Source organism: Apodemus sylvaticus, chromosome 1 (assembly GCF_947179515.1).
Source record: "Apodemus sylvaticus chromosome 1, mApoSyl1.1, whole genome shotgun sequence".
Lineage (NCBI taxonomy): Eukaryota > Metazoa > Chordata > Mammalia > Rodentia > Muridae > Apodemus > Apodemus sylvaticus.
In genome coordinates, this window is record NC_067472.1 from 92320269 (window position 1) to 92329292 (window position 9024).

Genomic DNA, 9024 nt, shown 5'->3' on the forward strand with positions numbered 1-9024 from the left:
TCTCCTACTGGTTTAGTGTGACAGACCTAAGAAACTGGCCTATGGAAGTTAGATTTTAGCATTTTTTCTTTAGATTTTCCAAAATTAGATTTTATGATCTTGCTCTGTCTTGAATAAAGAAAACCACACATATGAAGCACCTTTAATGAAATCTCTGTCTCTCTCTGTCTCTGTCTCTGTCTCTGTCTCTCTCTCTCTCTCTCTCTCTCTCTCTCTCTCACACACACACACACACACACACACCTGGAAAGGGGTTTATTGGCACTGGTTCAGTGGGTTGCTTTGTTTAAGCTGTAAAGCAAAACTGCCTCTCTGTGGACCTGGTTTAAGTCTCCCTATTGGTTATGGAACCCAAGTTATTTCTAGTTATTGAGACTACAACAGCCAAATAAAAAATGCAAACAAGAATGTCTTATGCAATTCAAAAATTTTATTACTGAGAATCTCTAAAAGTAAGGAAAGTATCATAAACATCAAAAGTACTACCTCAGAAGATAATCAGTGTGATGTTACATAGTTACTACCAGCCAGAAATAATTCAGACAAAAGTTATTTAGAAAAACATTTACCCTAAAGTTTCAATTATATTACTGAAATGAGAGTGGAAAAAAAATAGAGTTACTGACTATAAGATAAGGATGGAGGGTGATCAAAGCAGGCCCATGTTTTACTGTGGTGGTCGCTCTTCTCAAAGCTATTTCTACATTAATAGTGTTTTGTAATGGATGGTGTCATAGACTCTAGGAATTTGCAGCTGTAGTTCAATGCAAGAATTCTTGTCAATAGCCAGTCTTGAGTCTTGTGTCTGTTGGACTTTGGAGAGGTGACAAGGTCAAGAAAGGTCCAAGGAAGGACAGGCCCTGGCTACTTGGACTGAAAGGGTAGAAAATCGGAGCACCAGCCAGGGTGGCTCTGAGGCTGTCTGTAAGTTACGGACGGATTTGTTCCTATGTCCCCTGTTTTGGACATCAGAATTGCCTCTGGAGTAAAGAAGGAACTGGGAGGAAGATTTCTTGTTAGGAAATCCCAATGCACACAATACCTAGGGTGACCTAGTCAGCAGCTAAAAGACTGCCCAGGAGATTCTATCTGGGATGTTCTTTTTAAAATTGCTTTAATCACGAGCTGTTATGATGTCCATAATACTCACTGGATATCCCTGACTGGATAAAACCGGTTGTCTCTAAAGATGTGAGGACAAAGAAAAAGAAACCTTTCTCTTTTGATTTGTGAGTCTTGGGTTGCTCAAATGCTTCTCTTCAAAGATTATTTATCCCATTTCACACCTTTCACTTTATTTTCTGATAACTGCTTAGAAATAACTTTCTCTTTCTGGTACTTAGTTATATCACATAAATCCTTTTCACGTTTTAAAAGAAATAACAGAACTCTGACAACTTTCCTGGAGACCCTATGATTCACCCAGATAGCTCACACACTGCCACCCAGACAGGTTTAGTGTGTAATGATAATTACAATAATAAACAATAATAAACAAAAATGAGCTTTCTCTTTGGAAGAGTTAGATGGAATTTGTAAAACTAGATTTAATTGGGACTGACCAAATTCCATTTTAAAATTCCTCATGCACCAGCCTCTGCTTGTGGGTGACAACTGTCTGTATTTGCCCTGATTTGTAAAAAGTCACAGTCAAGCAGTCCTCTATCCCCCCCCCCCAAGAGGCAGCTGTGAGCAGCCCATGTGATGGCTTCTATGCATAGCTCTGTAGATGTTCTGAGACAAGAGCTGTCTCCTAGCAAAGACAAAGCAAAGACAAAGTGAAGTATGGAAACCCAGATGGAACTTCTGGGCACTGTTAGAAGCTTTGTTTTTTGTGATGAGCTGTTTCAAGAGTGTGCCTGCCTGAAGTCCTTTGTGTGCAGACAGGCTTGCTCCCATTGGGTGCTCCCATTGGGAAGAGTGTAGAGAGAAGAGTCTTGGTTCCCGGTGTGGGTTCTGGGGTGGAAAGGGTACAGCTGCTGACTGGTCATGACAGTGCAAGCTGATTGGATAAGATGTTTACCCATCTCGGGTTAGGAGTCAGGAAATGTTGCAGGGATAGCCAGTGACCTAGTTGCTTGCTGAGATGGTTCAAATATCCATGGTAGTCTTTATGAGTTCACTTTATGAGTTCATTCTCCCATACTGTGTTCCACTCATATGGGGCTGGTAGTAGCTGCATAGAAGTTTCCTTGGTGAGGAAGGCATTCAGACATCTCCTTTGGCAGCACCCAGATAGAGGAGAATGAGATGTCCAGACTTACGGCAGATAGGATGCATGACGACTTAGCCTCCATCCCACCCACCCACCACTGTGTTCAGCAAAGAGAAGGGGATGTGGGGCAAAGCTCCTCAGTCCACACAGAAGCTGTGCACACTACCAGCATGCCATTTAAGTTCCAGTTGCCAGGTCAGTAACACAGGGACAATGAAGCCAATGTCACAAGTGACTGAACGTTGACTCAGTCATTGAACATTCGACCTGTGTCTGCCAAATGCCAACTGTGGAGACAGTTGGCAGAGGAACGGCACAAAGACCTTTCAGTGTCTCCATATCTAGGGATGTTACATGCAAATGTGAATACAAAGAAAGGGAAATTGGCTAGGCTACTTTTCCTGTCTTACGTGTATATTTTCTAATATCCAACCATACTTGATAACAATTGGAAAGGAGACTAAGATGTCGTGAGGGTGGCCATACGCTATCAGCCACTGGTCAGCACAGAACAAAGTGCTCATTTGTGAAGCAGTGGATGAGTCAGGATCTGACAAGGGCACATTTTGGAAGGCATAGGGCTTATTTGGCAAGTTATAGGAAGAAAAGGGGACTTTCACCAAAGCTGCCAAAGAGTAAAGGCTTTCAGAACCCAAGCTTGCCTATAAGTTTCTAACCACACCAGCACCAGTGTATTGGCAATCTGCTTGGCTTCAGTTCTATAGCTCACCTATCTAAAGAGGAGCTCAGGTCTTGCTCTATGCTCTGCCTATCACTAACCCCCAACAAACTGCTGGGTACTTGTTTGGCCTCTGTTTTCTTCTCTGACAATATTATTTAAGTATATTCCGGCATATATATGCTCAAATATACCACCTGCTATGGCAGTGACTGAGGTAAACCAACAAATAGCAAGTTCTTCTCTGTAGCTGGTCTTTGCTAATTTGTGGGTTCTTCTTTTCTTCTTTTCCCCACTCTCTATCCCCTGGTTTCACCCCTTATCACTAGATAGGAGAGAAAGAAAGATGGGACACAGAGAGATCAACATCCTTGGATCTAATTTCTTTCTTTTTTGTTCCTTTTTTTTTTTTTTTTTTTGGTATGGTTACTAACAAAACCAAATGAACCCAATGAATGACAGCAACCTCACCTCTTAGGACTCTGGCATTTATATACCCTCTAAAAGTTTTCCAGAATTCTGAAAGTCACATCATCGCAGAAATTATCTGCAGCTGGCAAAACCACGTCTCTGCTAGAGCATGAGGCAAATCATAGTCAGCTGCTGCCAAGCAGCCCCACATCCACACACCTGGGATTAAAACAAGAACATAGTCTTATAATAGCTCTGTGTTTTTTAAAGAAACCAAAATTCCAGAATTCTCACTACATTCCTCCTACCCACTGTGCTATTGCTGTGGTTACTGATCCAAGACCCATGATAGCCAAACGACAAGGCAGTAGCAGGGAGAGGCTAAAGTAAGCAAGGCAGAAATTCTGACAAGACTGCTAATTCTGTTTTCTTGCTAGAAGCAAGAACAATATTTAATGTCTCTAAATGCCCATTAAACACATATGAAACAATGGTGCCAATGGGTGGGTAATCACATCGTTCTGAATAATCCAATCCAGGGTTTGCCTACTTCTTCTTCTTCATGCTAATTTATTCTGACATGGCTTTTCAATAATGAAAATCTGTTCCTGCAGAATCCATTTCATTGAGATTTTCCATATTAGAATAGATATGGAAGTGTCATGGAGAATTAGATTATGTGTTCTCATTAGGCGCTTTGCATTCCTTAAGGAGGGGTTTTGTGTCATGGCAAGTGACCAGATGGCATCAATTTCAGAGGGATGAGTGTACCTTCTTTAACAGACCAGGTGATTGTTTTTATAATGTCATTTCCACTTATTTGTAGTCTCCTGCCGGTGCTGGCTAAAAATGCTCCTGTCCCCAAGAAATTCACTCATTTTCAAAGCACACTCAACCCTAATTGTTGTGGCCTGAATGAAAAGCTAGCATAAAGAATGCTCCTAGAGACTTAAACATGGACTGGTATCCTCACATTCTGGAGAAGTGTTCTCTGGGCACATCAAGTCTGTCATATCAGAGACAGGGTGAAGTAACACACACACACACACACACACACACACACACCTAAGAATTCCTACAAAACACAAGTCCTCTGAAAGGGATCAGGGGAGGTGTTACAGTGAACAAGGCGCACTTCCCAACCACCAGAAGCCAAAATTTAGTATTGAGGTGCTCTGAGCATGAATTAGCCAACCCTTCTCTAAGAAAGGGTCTCGATGTCAGTGGCAGTTGACATTTTTAGCCAGCACCGGCAGGAAGCTACAAATAAGTGGAAATGACAATAAATAAAAAGTTTCTGATGTGACTTTCTCTGCCCCTGGGATGGCTCAGTGGGTAAAGGTAATTGCTGCCAAGCCTAACTACCCGAGTTCAATTCCCAGGACCTACATGGTGGAAGGAGAAAGCCAACTCCCTCAAGTTGTCCTCTGGCCTACACACACACACACACACACACCTATAGACAAATAAATAAACATATAATTTTAAAATCTTTTAATGTGGGTTTCTGAGGACTGCTCAGAAATTCTGAATCACACAACAGATAGTAGCTATAAAATGGTTATGAGTTGCCATAGGAATACTGGGAACTAAACACAGGTCCTCTGTAAAAGTGGCAACCACTCTCAACTGCTCAGCTATCTCTGTAGTTCCACTTTTTATAAAAAAAAAAACATAAATTCCTTGTTAAAAAAAACAAAAAACAAAAAAACAAAAAACAAAAAAAAACAAACCTCTGAGTTGGCATCCTTCACCATCTCTGGGAGTGTGTTATTCCCAACCACTCTGGGAAGATTGTAAGTAAGGAACAGTCACTCTGGCCTCCCATGCGCATACATGCACACACACATACAAATAGGCACATACATTCACATGTGTACATTTGCATACACTCAGATATCCACACATATTTAAACCCAGAAGGAAGGGAAAAGAATGGGAAGAGGTAAATACGGAAAAGCAAACCGTAAGAAACACAAGGAGGAGTTGATGAGCGTGGGTTAGAGGACTCGATCGTGACCACCTACTTTTCTATACCTATAAATAACAATAGAACTGCCTACCTCTAGGCTTGGGGGAGGACTCTATGAGATAATGTGAGAACGCCCTGATTATGGGCTTTTAAGAATAGGTAAGTGCAAAATTTAACTCAATCTCCCCCTCCCCTCCCATTAAGACTCAAGGGAGGTGTGGGGACTCTTTATAGAAGAATAGGGGGAAGGATTATTGGCCACAAAGAGGGTAGGAGCTCCACAGGAAGATGACAGAGTCAATTAACCTGTATCCTTGGGGCCTCAGAGTCTGAACCACCAGCCAAAAAGTATACGCAGGCTGGACCTAGAACTCCCCTGCACATATGTAGCAGATGTGCAGCTTGGTCTTCATGTGGGTCCCCAACAACTGGAGCAGGGGTTGTCCCAAAAGCTGTTGCCTGTATGTGGGATATGTTCTTCTAGGTGGGCTGCCTTGTCTGACCTCAATGGAAGAGGAAGCACCTCGCCTGGAAAAGACTTGAAATGCCAGGGTCGGAGCATACCTGAAGAGGGGTCCTATCCCCTCAAAGGAGAAAATAGAGGGGAATGGAGGAAAGATTGTGGGAGAGGGTGACCAGGAGGGAGGCAGTGAGCTGGCCGTAAAGTGAATAAGTAACCTCCAGCCCTGAAAGAGTCAAGGGAACTAGGAGAAGGAAGATTCAAGTTTAAAGGCTTTCCTCAGTTTCTCAACTCAGACACTAATTCAACACACTATTGTCACAAATGGGAACAAAAGCCTGGCCCTAACCCTTCCAGAGCTGGGGGTTGCTAGCTCAGAGATCTCCTGCGAGAATGGGACTTAGGAGAGTAAGAGTGACTGGTAATTTCCTGGCCAAGGTGAAATCGCTGCTGGCCAGGTTCCGATGGATGTGAGGGAACCTCTGAGAGGTGACTCAGCAGCACCAGGCCAGATCAGGTGTCTGCTAAAGCTGGGTGTGTGTGTGGCCTTTCTCCAAAAAGGAGATGAACACAGTGAGGAAGCTGAGCGACAAGGTGGGCCCAGGTGTCAGTGGCTCCCACCGCTGGTTCTAGGCTATGGGTAGAGAGTCAAACGGCCTAGGATTCTGCTCTCTACATGCGCTCCCCAGGATCAGGATCCTCTGCACCACTGTGGGTGCCCAGGCATGCCGGTCTCTCTGTGAGGTGGCTAGGATATTTACTAAGAGCAGGAAGAAGTGGGGGTGGAGGGGTAAAGTACCCGGTCATCAGTGGCCTGCTGAGGAAGCCATGGGCTAATTCTGCAAGAGTCAGGGAGAGTGGGCTTCAGCTGCGAGGGCATTGATTTTGACTTTGATATTTAAGTTTAGGAGAGGGTCTTCCCATCAGAGATTTCAGAGGACATCCACACCACGCAGATGCAGACAGTAATGAATTCTTTAAGAGGCAGCTGAGGTAGGAGAATTCCGAAACCTCAGGAGTATTAGGAGGGGGCGCCTGGCATGCCTGAGTCAGTCCTGGCAGCTTCCCACTCATGACTCAGACCGTCGCACCTAAAGCGAACGGTTGTATGCCGTAAGCAGAGGGCGGCAGTCTTTAGTGACCGGGCCAGGAGAACTCTCCATTCTCAGTTCTGTAGCCACCCCAAGGGATGCTTCTCGGCAGTCCTGGCGGTGCTTCCTTAGATCTGTTCCTGAGGGGTATCATGAGGGAAGCCACAGAGCTTTGGGACAAGGGCTCAGACCTGGCTCATTTTCACAAGCTGTGTCAGTGTGTGAGCAGCCCCCAGGTTCCCTGAGCCTTCTTTATGTCTGCGTAAAAAGCCTGCTTGGAATCCTTGGGAAGATGGAGGATGGCCCCTAGCAAGCTCATCTTCCACGCGGACTCCCCTCCTCTGTTTTGGTTTCCCATGTACTCAGCCTTTTAAGGGAAAAGCAACAATACCTCTGTGTCCCCGGCACAGACAAAAGCAGCTTTAATCAACATGGTAACCGGGAGGAAGGGATTGATTTGTTCTTCTCACGCCAAGCTGAGCACACGACAGGATATGGTTTGGAATTTCAATGTCCCGAAAGTGAGGGCCACTCGGAACAGAAACTGTCTTGTTTGAGAAGATTTATTCCCTGCGCCGCTTTTCACGGCTCATAAAAGGTGATGGATGAACTTAATTTTTAGTCTAATTTCTTGCCAAGCAGTTCAGTAATTTTCGAGAGAAACTCAAATTATAAAGAATCTAGGTTTACTCAATGCAATGAGGAGTTGAGGACCTCTGGTTGTATATAGATGCATGACACGTTTAATTTCTCAAGGCAGCCGAAGAAGCGGTGATTAGAAATCTCAGCTCACGTGTAAACCATGTCATCTGCAGTGCTGGCTTCTGCCACCCCCAGGCACATCCCTGGTCTCCCTATAAGAAAGAAGCAGCTTGGCATTACTTGTCATTTGTTGGTCAGTTTTGTAATAGGAAGGAGCCGTGCCACCAGTACACAGGAAGAGCATACCGTCTATTTCTCTAGGTATTTTGTATCTTTTAATCAAAACATATATTTGAATATTTTTTAGAGCACATGGAAAAGTAGTCCTTGATGGGGTGTATGAAAATCTGTTTGGGTTTTTAAATACATTTAGTTTTGATTTTCCCTATAGATTTTAAATAACCAGAAGGTGCTTGAGAACCTGGCTCTCGGTTGCTAGGGAATCAGCAATGTGGTATAGCGGGGGAACCCTCAGAGTTTTAGAACCAATCTGAATCAAGAATTATGAGACCTGTGGTCATCAGGCAAAGGGGAGTTGGCAGTGAGAAGCAGGTCTGCACATAGAACTGGAGACGGCACATACCTGTAGCTCCTTACTCGGGAGTCAGAGACAAGAGGACTGAGGGTTAGAAGTCAGCTCATGCTACATAGGGAAACCTTAGCTCACACAACAGTAATCACAAGTCTGAGGATGGACAGTGCTGGGCTTTCTCTGCAAGTGGCACATAATTAATAGATTAAATTACGTGAGTGTGACTGAGTACAGGCCAGGTCACTAGACCTGTGACAAAAGCTAACAATCTGTACTGAGGACTTTTTTTTAAAAAAATTTAATTCTTCTACATATCTATTTCAGTCTTTCATGAGTCTAAGAGTGCCCTAAAACACAAAATCCATTTTTTTAAAAGTCACACTCTAGGTTGTATCTTGGCTTAAATATGTTTCTGTTTATTAAACAGTGTTAGGGCTGGGCGGTGGTGGCGCACCCCTGTAATCCCAGCACTCTAGGAGGCAGAGGCAGGCAGATTTCTGAGTTTGAGGCCAGCCTGGTCTACAGAGTGAGTTCCAGGACAGCCAGGGCTACACAGAGAAACCCTGTCTCAAAAAACCCAAATCAAAAAAAAAAAAAAGTGTTAGGCTAAATAAAATATGCTGTTTCCCAAGTAGGAGGCCTTCCTTCCAATAATCTCTTTGAAAACAGAGAAAGACAAATGTTCAAACAACCACAAGCTTTGCTCTCTGTCATTGACAATAACCTGAACAGAATTCTTCTCTCTCAGCAACTGAACCTCGGTGACATTGTACACACCCAGAATGGTAATTTCATTCTGAAAAACAGCAGTGTGCTGGACAGACCCAGTCTGAGGTTGAGAGGGAGGAAAAGCGGGTCCATCCCATCCTAGTTCTGCTGCTCAGGCTGGAGCTGTCTTCCGAGCGCAGCTAATTATGCATCCGTTTATTTAGAATTCTTTACTTTTATGCTTATGGTTGTTT